Consider the following 12,785-nt stretch of genomic DNA (forward strand, 5'->3'; position numbering starts at 1 on the left):
GTTTCAATGAAAGTAAAAAAAAAAAAAAAAGAACAACTTTTTACCGGTCCTGATTCGTTAATTCAAATTTTTAATTTGAGTTTATATGTAATTTTTTATAAGAATTTTTTACTGTAACTAAAAAATTAAATGTGATTGTATCTGAGAATTTTTTACTGTAACAAAACTCAAATTCTAAATTAATATTGGTGAAGTGAATGATACCTACATAAACGCCCCTGAATGATACCTACATAAACGCCCCTGACTTTGAAACTTGATATCCTAAGGCCTCATTTATTTCACTGATTCGAGTTTAAAATTCAAGTTTTGCTACAGTATAAAGCTCTTAGAAACAGTCACATATAACATTTTTACTATAGTAAAAAGCTCTCACATAAAATTACATTTCAACTCGAATCAGTGAACTAAATAGTCCCTAAGTATGGACTAGTAGTGAAGTTGGAAAAGAACCTTGAGGATTCTAAGGATATGTTTAAAAAAAATTAAAAATGGTTCTTGAAAAACCATGTTTAGTTTAGATGGTTATGGTTCAAAATTTAAACTTTGATTTAATGTTTTAAACCAGAATTACCAAAAAAAATAAACCACCCTCTTTTAGTTTTGGAAGGTTCAAACCCCAGTTTCAAAACCATAATTTGGACTAAAAAATCAAACAATGAATCATGATTCTGGTTTTAAAACTAAAACCAACCTAGTTTAAATCATCATATCAAACGCAACCTAATTTTTCCTCTTCACACCCTCTTTCAATTAAAATTTTTTATTTTAAAAAAATCATCACATAAAATGATAAAAAAGAACAATAACAGACTTAATTACATAATTAATTGCATTAAAAAATAATGGTATTATCTTTTCTCTGTACAACCCACATGTTTTATTCCTAAATTATAAATGGCATGTTCTTTTGTCCAAAAAACTCAAAAAAAGACAACTCGAGTTCCAACTTTATTCAAGTTCATGTTCTTTTAAGTTTCAACTTTATTCAACTTTACTCAGCTTTATTCAAGTTACAACTTCAACTCAAGTTATAACTCAAATTTAACTCAAAAACTACACTCAAGTTACACTCCAAAAAAATAACCCTGAACTCTTTTCACTTTTTTTTAAAACTTAGGTAATTGATTGTGGTTTTTTTCATTATTTTTTTCCTATGCTCAAATGATATTTAACAAGTTTTACATTTTTCTTTTTTTCACCATTTTATCTTTTATGATCCTATGTATTGCTATAAGATAATTATTTTGCCTTTTTATGAAAAATTATTTTGTCATTTTGTTTAACTAATTCAATATTTTTGAGTTCTTTTGGGGTTGTGCTTTTACTTTTTTGAGTTAGAGTGACTTGAGTGATGATCTTAAGTTAAGTTTGAGTTATAACTTGAATTGAAGTTGTAACTTGAGTTTGTGTTTAGATGTGCACATTTGAGTTATGATTTGAATTGAGAATGTTTTTGAGTTTGTGTTTGGGTGGGTCAAAACTTAAATTTGTATGCAGATAGTATTTTAATAAAAACTCAATGGTGATGAAAAATTTTAATAGGGTATATGGGTGGAGTTTTATTCGTCTTTTCGTTGTGAATGCATATAAAAAAATCATCTCAATCAGAATTAAAACGAAAAAGTTATGGCATTTTTAAAAATAGAAAAAATATTGTTCATTAACTTGAGTTCGAGTTTATGAATTCGAGTTGAAGGAGAAACTTGAACTCGAGTTTAGCCTCAAACTCGACCTCAAACTCAAATTTTACAAAAGAACATGAACTTGAATAAAGTTGTAACTCGAGTTCAAATTTTTTCTGAGTTTCGTTCCAAAAGAACAATCCCTTTGTTTTCAAAAATAGGATTTTTTATTACGCCTAGATTAAAGTTTTCCTAACCAGTCTTTGAAAAAGGTCCTAACAAATATGGGATAAAATTAAGGTGAGTTTACTAAACCTTAAAAAATTTGATGGGAAAGGTAATGCAATTGGAAGGCATAGTAAAGTAATAAGATTAAGGACCCGTTTGGCATTACTTTCAGAGACTGATTTTTATCTTTTTTAAAGAAATTACAGTAAGTTAGGGTGTTTGATAAATCCTATTTTTGTCAAACAGCTTTTACAAACTGCTACTCAAATAGTAGAATTTGAGAAGCAGGTTAGAGATTGTTTTTACACAGCACCTTCTACTGCCATTTTCTAAATTTGAAGATAACCTTAATAATAAAACTTAATTCTCAATCTACTTATTATACTTTTTCCATATCACATTAAAAAAACATACATTTGTAAAATAGTTATTTACAATTGAAAATCTTTAGTAAGTATACTATGCTAAATTTTATTCATATATTTTTAGTAATCATCAAAATGTTTTTAATAACAACAAATAAATAAGAAATTTAATTGATGAATAATTTTTCACTAATAATAAAGGGCGTCTATGCCTGGTTTGTTAATGCTTGTATTAGACTTTAGTCTACATTTAGGTTAATATGTAGTCAGCTTATTTGGCAGCATGCAACTTTTTCTACCGATGTTACTAACGCATGAGCCTCTTTTACTCTCAACAGAAGTTATCATCTCTATGGACTTGTTTTTACTAATTTGGAAGAACATCACAAAGAAGTTGAATTTGACACATACAAACCAGTCATTTGGTGGGTTGGTAAGACAATTTGAGTCGGCTCAATTTCGACGGCAGGGGTATTTTGGCAATGCATTTACCATCTCGGATGAGTGCGCCATTTACTCTGCTTTCAGGAATAAAAAAACCAACGCACGATATAAAGCTATAGAATTAGCTAAACTTGAAATTACATACAGAAGCTACTGCATAACTTGTACCACTGTTAATTCCAAAATTGCCATTTTGCTGAATTCAGTAGCTTGCCCATTATCTAATGAAAAATTCACTACCAATACGGAATTCATCCGTTTAATCTCACACCGTTGAGGGCTTGCTCCTTGGTCGAATAAATTAGGACAAACAACCATAAAAAGGTTCAAACCACCCTGAATGAAGAGTGAGCGAACAAAATGCAGAACAGAGCCCTATTAGAGATGTACAGCTCTAAGAGAAAGAGGGAATGGGAAAGGCGGCTGCACAATATGAAAAACCAGAGACAATGCTAAGGTGGGAGGGGATTACTAACAAAACACTTGGCATTAAAAAAAAACGATTATAAAGGTATTAATTATGTTTAAACACCACTACTCATAATGTGAGTTCCGTCTCTTGTGAGCAAGTAGTGTTAGACACAGATCAAGAACACAAGTTATGTTAGGCACTACTGTTTACAATATGCGAGTTCTGCCTTTTGTTTGTAAGCCGTGGCGCTGGACATCATTGACAACAAATGTTGATAAAAAAATATTAGTTATCTTAGGCGCAATCACAAGTTCTAGTTATGTTAGGCACCACAGTTTATGATATGTGAGTTTTATTTTTTGTGAGCAACGGTATTGGACACCATTGACAACGAATGAGGATCAAAGATATAAAGAATTAAAGATATTAGTTATGTCAAGGATATTAGTTGTGTTAACCACCTCTATTTACAATGTGTGAGTAGTGGTGTTACCATTCACCATGAATAACAATAGAAGAATTATTCATGTGAGCCACCACTACTCAACTAGTGGGTTCTGCCCTTTGAGAGCACTGTCTTGGACACCATTCACAATGTATAGCACTGGTTTTTGCCGTTATGCACGTATTTTATTGATGACTAGAGTGGAACCTATGGCTATGAGGCCCATACTAATTAAGGATTAAGTACATAAATAAGGTAAAAAGACAAAAATACTTTTGAAAGTTTCTAAAAAACATACTTCAAAATCATTATGGGCAACAGATCCGGGATCTCCTTCCATATATATATATATTTTTAATAAAATGGTTTGTTTAGCGTTTTAATGTTTTAAAATTATTTTTTTCATAAATTATTTAAGAGTATTTTTATCTTGTTATTCGGTTTTTTTTATTCAAAATATATATGGGGGATGAAATTGAGATATATCTTCAAATCTAAACGATACCTTTTTGACTTCAAAAAATAGAAGAATATATTCAATAAAATTAAATTTTAAAAAAATATTTATAAAATTACACTTATTTATTAGAGACTTTATCCATATCTCTCCATATCAGTAAGGCTAATTATTAATTATTAGATCTAATTAAAATCATATTAGAATAAAAATGTATGTAAAATAAATAATTTCTATCGAAAATAAGAAATTCCTTATTTAAAGATAAAAAAGAGGTGTGATTCGAACTATGCGTAATAGTCTTTGCAAAATTTAGGTGAACTACACTTCACACTGTCGTACACGGTTGACTATTCTTTTCCCAATAGATTTTGAAAGAAAAATAATGATAACAATAAGATTATAAAGGTCTATAATGCTTAGCTTAGAAAAAGCCTATTGAGCGAGCTGATAGATAAAGAGAAATTATATTTACATCCCATTAATTAATTAATACCCTCAATAAATTTATTCTATAGTTATAATATTTTAAGAGACAATATACAAATGTCAATTTTCTTAATATACCTCTTAAATTGATACACCCACGAATTAAATATCAATTCAAATCTGCTGATGAAAAAGAATATATATATATATATATATATCAATTCAAATCTTGTCAATCGTTTCCATTCCTCATTTCTTTCTCATAGTTCCACAGAGATCATACCAAGCAGTTAACTTCAATCCTTAAACCTCTCTAATTCATTATAGCCAATATACAATATAAGCTTTTGATCAGTGCCTCCATTTAGCCATCATCGTTGGCTTATAAAAAAAAATAAAAATAAAAAATAAAAACAAAAAACAAAAAAGAAGAAGAAGAAGAAGATACGATGTAAAGTGCAACAATAAGATTGAATAATAATAATAATAAAAGAACATATCTACTGCTTATTTCCTGGATTTGAATTAATAAAATCATCCTGTTCAGAGAAAAAAAAAAATAAAAAAGACATATATTTCAGGGATACTAGCTACAAAATATCATACTTTTATGAACAATTCATATAATCGAGGGACATATAAAGTTTCTAGATTAAACTTGATATGAAATTTTTGAAAGGTGTATAAAAATAAAATTTATATAGATTTGTGGGCACATTAATGAATTTTACGGGGTAAATGTAGTTTCCCTTATATTATTATTATTTTTATATCAAATCATGATTTAAATTAGAGCGGGTGTATGAAAAGGGTTAAAAGTAGGTATTACAAAAATAAAATCTATAAAAGTATAATTTTTCATATATTTATTGAGGGAGTATTAATTAGTTGGGAGTATCTATAAGTTTTATTAGTCACTCATAGATAAATAGTCCTAACTCTCTTGTCTTCCGTGGTTTACTCTCCGTGTTTGTACACGTTATAGCATTGGGTCCACTCCCTGTTGGTACCATTTCTCTAAAAAATTTGTTGTGTCATAATAATGCAAATTGAATTCAGTTGTTCTGCCGAAACATATCATTACAACTACAAATACATCTTTCTATTTTAAAATCTACATATCTTATTTTTCAACTACTGAATAATGAAATGAAAAAAAAAAAATTGAGCCGTTGAAAAACAAAAATCTGTCAATCGCCACCTAATAAAAAGCAAAAGAAATTTCAACGAATGTAATTGTTTTTACTCTTAGTGACTGACATTTGAGCTGCAATTAAATTGAAAAAAAAAAAAATAGAATTTTTGTTACCTTATTTATATTGCAAATTGCATTTTTTTACTTAAAAAATAAAAGAAACTAAGTTCATGTAAAACCCTTAGAAAGTAATAATATCATATATCTTCGATACCTGGATGTGATTAAAAAAGCAAAGATACTTCTTCGAATGAAATTGTTTTTTACTCATTTAGTGACTGATATTTGAGCTGCAGTTAAATTGATAAAAATGGAATGTTTGTTGCCTTACTTATGATGCAAATCGCATTTTTTTCTACAATAAAAAAACCCGTAGAAAGTAATAATATTTGATATCTTAGATACTTGGATATGATTCCAAATAAAATATTCCTTCTTTAATGCTAAATCAAAATCGGCACCATATGGCACAAGTTGTATTTGAAAAGACGATTCATTGGGATGCCATAATCTTCAAGATAGTAATCACAGTTTGATTGATTATAAACGCAGATAATGATATCCAAAATGAGCGTTTGCATTAAACATGCTTAATTTGTTCGTTGCTTATCTCGCTTTATTATTTTTTATTATCTTTTACCTGCACCTGTCTTAGAATCTTTAGTCATATAATCTTTGATCGCCAAGATTTGTGGACTCTTTATTATGTATATGTGGATGAGTTTAATGGTTATATTTTCATCGGTGTTTACCGATTAAATAAAGAAATTTAATGATGTGGCGTGATAAATATACAATTTTATTACTTGTTATAATTTTTTTTAGTTAACTACTCAACTTATTGCAACAGACTGATCAATATTTTATAGTTAAAATAATAATACCTATCCACGAGTAAATAGTAAAATAACCACTAAAACTACATTTGGTAAATAAGCTATTTTCTACATTTTGTCAAATGATATCCCCTCACAAAATCAGTTTTTGCCATTTGCATGTTTTCATTCAAATAGGAAGTGAGTACAATTTGAACCGTTAGATTTTTATTAAGTTATATAAATTGCTATATTTTGAGGTGATTTGACAGTTTAATCGTATTATTATTTTTATGTCATACCTTAAAATTCTCCAATATTATAATATGAAAGCTAAATTAAAGAAAGGAAATCAAAACCCACCTAGTCATAAAAAAGGATAAGCAGTTCGTCTCGGTCAAAGATTTGCCTTTGTTAGCTTTTCTCACTTTACAGATACTGCTCATTAATTATATTAACTTTATATTTACACAGGTCTCGTTCACTTCACCAATTCGAGTTTAAAATTCGAGTTTTGCTACAGTAAAAAGCTCTCACAAACAATCACATCTAACTTTTTTGCTACAGTAAAAATCTCTCACATAAAATCACATCTCAACTCGAATTACAAACTCGAATCAGCGAAGTGAACGGACCCGTCAGTCAACAACAATTATTTATTCTAGACTTTTATATTATTTCCTTATCAAAAGAATTCAACTTGTTAATATTATATATTTTATATTGCATATCTTTGTGATGTGATTCTATAACACATCTCTTAAACTCAGATTTTATGCGAGTTTCATACTAGACCCATTTATAAGCAGAAAGTTTGATGTCCTACAATTATTTTGAGTTCAAACAAGTTTTTAATAATTTTTATTATCATTATTTTGACAGTTAACTTCAATCCTTAAACCTCTCTAATTCATTATAGCCAATATACCTCTTTTATTTTGAGTTCAAACAAGTTTTTAATAATTTTTATTATCATTATTTTGCTTGGTAAAGTTCAAAGAAGTGTCCAAGTGTTCTCTCACATTTTATAATACTGGATCTTGGCAGCAGCTTTGGTTGAAGAGAGAGCTGGAAATAGGGCCAAATAGCTATTATTAGAAGTTCAGGAGGTAAGTTATTAAAACCCTACAAATTCAAGAGTAAATGTACAAAATATCCAAAACAATATTATTAAGACGAATATGGACAATATATTAATTAAATAAGGGTTATTGACCTTTTCATACTCTGTATTTTAGGTTTATTCAGAAAGTATAATCTTTGGTTTTTGATCTTATTAAATGTGTACTTTCAAATTTAATTTAATATATAAATTTATACCTTATACTGGTCAGCACTTAATTTTGACCCAAATAATTATAAAATCATCCTTAAAACAAATAAAACTCTTAAGAACTTTTAAAGTTCTAAAAGAAGAATATGAGAAGGGAAAAAATCATTTTTTATAAGATATATATATTTTATATATTTTTTTGAAGATTGTTTTTTATAATTTTTCTTTCTTCTATTTAAGGGCACTTTAGACATTTTTTAGATCAAAATTAAGTGTTGACAAGTAAAAGGTATGAATTTGTATATTAAATAAAATCTGAAAGTATACTTTAATGAAATCAAAAATCAAAAGTATACTCTTTGAATAAACTTAAAATGCAGAGTATAAAAAGATAAATAACCCTTGAATAAGTGACAATCATGTGTCTTACAACTCTCCTTCACTCCTTACAAATAACATGCAGTTTTATTATAATTCTTGAATTTCATCCTTCATATTTCTCATCTTCTAATTCCCTCTATCCTCTCATCCACATGGAACTGATAATTCACTTCACTCAATTTATGCGGTCACAGAAGAACAATTTCACTACAAACAGAGAACGTTGCTTTAAAACGGGTGCACATATTTTATAGGAATGTGTTTCTCGCCATTTCTTCCTTGGAAACAGGAATCCGCTACCTTTCACTAACTTAACCTTGCTTTGTTAAACTAACAAACGCAGTGCTTTGCAAATAAGGAGGGCGAATAAGCTAAGCTCCTCCTCTTTTCCCACTTTGCAGCTGTGGTGCTTTAACACAATTAAATCATGTCCAATATAAATGTTATATATGGTCTTAAAAATGTAAAAATAATATACTTATTAATGTTATTATATTTTATACTATAATATATAATGTTATTCAAATGATGGACTTGTTTTCGATAGTTACATTTCTATCGGTAGTTATCATTAAATATGAAAATTTGATCGCGTGGCGTGATAAGAATCTACTTTCACTAATTGTCATTAATTTTTTGATCAACTATCTAATTTATTACAATCGTCATATCAATATCTTACGACTAAAATAACAATACCTATTGATGGGTAAATATTCGAGTAACCATTACAACCACACCCTTCAAATGATATATCTACTTTTTTAATATTTCTTAACTTTTGAAATTTATAAAATTATAATTATAATTTTAGTATAATTTAAAAATTTTATTTTTTATGCTTTAATGAAAAAAATATCACGATGTAACATATACTATATTTAGTATTAAAGTTGATGCCAGATATAACATATGTCAAATTTCATGAAAAAATAGCATAATACATTATAAAAAGACTTTCCTATTAAAATGTTAAAACTTGCAAGCTAAGGTACTTCTATAGTTTTCATTTTTATTTTTAAAACTTACAAGCTAAAGGTACTTTTAAGTTCTAATCCATATTTTAGTACCTACACTCTATCCAACACACCAAGTTAGAGTTTGGCATGTTTCAATAGAGAGATAGGCATTCAAATTATTTACCAAGATGTATGTGGTTCAAGTACTCCAAAAAATACGTATTTTGTTAAGTAATCCCCAAAAGATGTATTTGGTCCCATCTCATCGTATAGTAAGATTATATAAAGAGAAATCTTCATAAATACTCTTTAAAAGTATATGGGTCTTAATTTTTACCCTTTATTTTTAATTAATATTCTTTTTACTCAAATAACTATATTAACAAAAAGATATTAATCGAGAGTAAGAAGTATAAATGCAGACTTATACACTTTTAAAAATAAATTTAATAATTTTCTATATTATGCATCTAGAGGGTGTATCATGACACAATAACATTATTAAATAAGCTGAGCTCGAGTAACTTTTGGCACGAAGCACATTAGCACGACAATGTCACGACATTGTTTTATGTTATTATGTATGTTTTATAAATTATATTGACTTTTTATAATATACTATCTTTTTCTTAACAAGTTTTTATCTCACTTGAATTTTTACTTGGTAAGCCTTGTTATGTTAAAAATTAATGTTTCTTTTTGTGCATGTTTAATTCTTATTTTTCTTATTTATTTATAATTTTGTTATTGGGCATGATAAGAATATAATCAAAGTATGACACAAATTTAAATGGATCGTGAGTCAGGCCTAATGTCAAACTTATGTCATAAACGGGTCTGGCATGAACTGCCAAAATTATTAGAGTTGTTACATAAATGCCTATTATGAGCATCTTGTGTCTAAAAATGTCTATTTTTTTGTTTATTTACAAAACAATTCATTGTCACATATATAAAGACAATTATATCTTCATATAATGAAAAAAAAAAAAGAAAAAATGATTAAAGAACAAAGTAGGTAAAAAAATTGGAAACAAATATAGCAAAATCAGCAACTAAACACAAAAGTAACACCTAAATATTAATCAAAATCAGCATTTAAAAAGAAAAAAAATCAAAAATATCTAATTATTACATTTGAAGAACCCTTAATGTTTTTAAAAAGAGAAAGTCAAAAGATAAAAGATAAGGCATAATGAAACTGTAATATTCTTAAAATGAGTATTTTTTAAAATAAAAAACGTTATGACCAAAAACATCACTTCCCTTATAGACGTATTAATCCCCACTTTATTGAATACATTCATTAATAAAATGAATACGAAATTACAATAAAGATTTGTACGATAATGACTTATTCACTATGAAAATGAATGCATATATTTTGTTTATAAAAAGAATATTAGGAGTGCATAAGGATAATGAATGTATGATTTCCACATGAGAATGAATGTATATGTAATTTTTTATAATTAAATGGTTTAAATGATTGTGTCGAACAAGTTTCGAGTTCATTATAACTAGGATGTTAACATTATAAAGAAAAATAATGAGTTGAAAGCTTTTCATTAACGTATTTACATCCTCATTGTAATAATGAAAACAGAATTATAACTCATGTTATAAACATGAGGTACAAGTGATCAAATCTTGAAAAAATTCATTACCAAATATATTGAAAAATTAAAATAATGATATTGAAGAAAAATGAGTGAATAAAATGGGATAATGACGATAATAATAAAAAATAAAGGTTTTATGATAATGACAAAATACAAAAAGTCTTACATAAAGTCACAAAAATATTTCCATTCAAAAAAAAAAAAGACTCCAAAATATGAATACTAGTAAAAGAAATTTTAAATATGTACAACAAAATGTGAATACAAGTATTATCATAAAGAATAGAAGTTTTTGTGATGATAAAAAAATATCAAAACTATCAAAAATAAAAATATTCTACAATATCATAAACCCGAATAGAAATTGTGTGGAAACATGAAAGAAAAATGAAAAAAAAAAAAACACAAGCAAAAAAGAAAAAAAAAAACAAAAACAGGGGTAACGTACCAGTAAACCAAATGCTATCAATGAAGAACCACAAAGAAAGATGAAAAGCAAGCATACAAAAACATCTCATGGCATTAGTAGTCCTCTTAAAAGGTTTTGTTTTCAAACAAAAAAAAAAGGCCAAAAAAGTGCAACGTACCTGCAAATCAAATGCCCTCAATGAAGAACCAGAAGCAAAACCTTATTACAAACTGTAATTATAAAACGGTGCAAATCGTCAAAAGGAAAATGCGGTACAAGTATGGTGCTGAGAGAGAAGAAAGATAAAAATGTTATTCACAATTCACCAAAAATAAAAATAAAAATAAAAATAAAAATAAAAATAAATAAAATAATTACTTGCAGACAATTTTCAATTAGAACTAAAAAAGAAAGTAAATATGTGGAATATTATGAGAAAAAAAAAAACAACCAGATTACATAAAGCAAAAATTATCCATATATAGATGGAACATATACCAAAATAAGTTATAAGGACATATCCGATAACATATATGTCTTATTTAGTATTTTTATAATATTATATAATAATTGATATTTTTAAAATTAAGGCTTCAACCATAGGCATTTCATATAATTACTTTATTAATAAATTATTAATGAATCAGCATGGACATGAGCTGCGACAATAATGGATTAGGCTGTCACGATACAGTCCATTTGACATCTCTAGGGTGAAACGTTGTGTAGCTGAATAGTGAGATGCTATTATGAGATGGATTACAAACCTAGATATTCTAAAATAAGGCTCATGGGAAGAACTAATGAGACTTTAAAATAAATAAAGAAGGAAAGGAAGAAAGAAAGGACACACGTGACCAAAATTAATGTTTATTACTTATTAGCAATGCTACTCCTAAACTATGAGTATTATGATATTTTATCTCCAAACTTTTGTTTTGTAGTTTACTTTATGAACTTTTGTTTTTTAAGTCGTTTTCGTCCTAGACCATAAAAGTTGATGACATATTTATGTAATTTAGCAAAGGTAACTAGGTGTTCATTGCAACTTAAAATTTAAAAGAAAGAATTACATTAAGTGCAAAATATTTTCTTTATTGTTGTTAAATACGTATCATTGGAAGTTAGAACATGTCGCACCTGGCTAATGTGACTATTTCTGTGAAATTCTCAACTATTATGTTATAGAAATGCTATTATTTCTGCTAAATTTTAAAAATCATTTGTCAACTTTTGTGTCATGGATCAAATATGGAAAAAAAAAAAAAAAACAAAGCTGAGGAAATAATTTGTCAAAAAGTCGAGGTACCAAAGTGTTACAATACTTATAATTTAGAACGTAACGTAATGGTGCTAATAATTCATAAAATAAAAATTGATTTTTATTTTAAAAAAAAAGGGGGGAAGCCCCCTTTTTTTTCGTAAAAAAAAAAAAAAAAAAAAAAAAAAATTATTAATTGTGTTGTCAAAATAAATTGGGAACTCTCAATGAGACATGAAAAATACGAATTTTTTTTGTACTGACACCCCCTCAATTTTATAAGTTTGGAAAATTGATCCCTCAAACTTTAATCTTAGCAATTTACTCCCTAAATTTTAAAATTCGTTACAATGTTGGTTAAAAACAAAGTTAAAAGTTTGGATGATTATTCCACGTGACCGTTTAATAAGACTAATTTGATTATTTTTGTGCCTTGAATTGATCCTAGTGTGGATATCATAAGCA

This window comes from Morus notabilis, unplaced genomic scaffold (genome assembly GCF_000414095.1).
Source record: "Morus notabilis unplaced genomic scaffold, ASM41409v2 Scaffold1623, whole genome shotgun sequence".
Taxonomy (NCBI): Eukaryota; Viridiplantae; Streptophyta; class Magnoliopsida; order Rosales; family Moraceae; genus Morus; species Morus notabilis.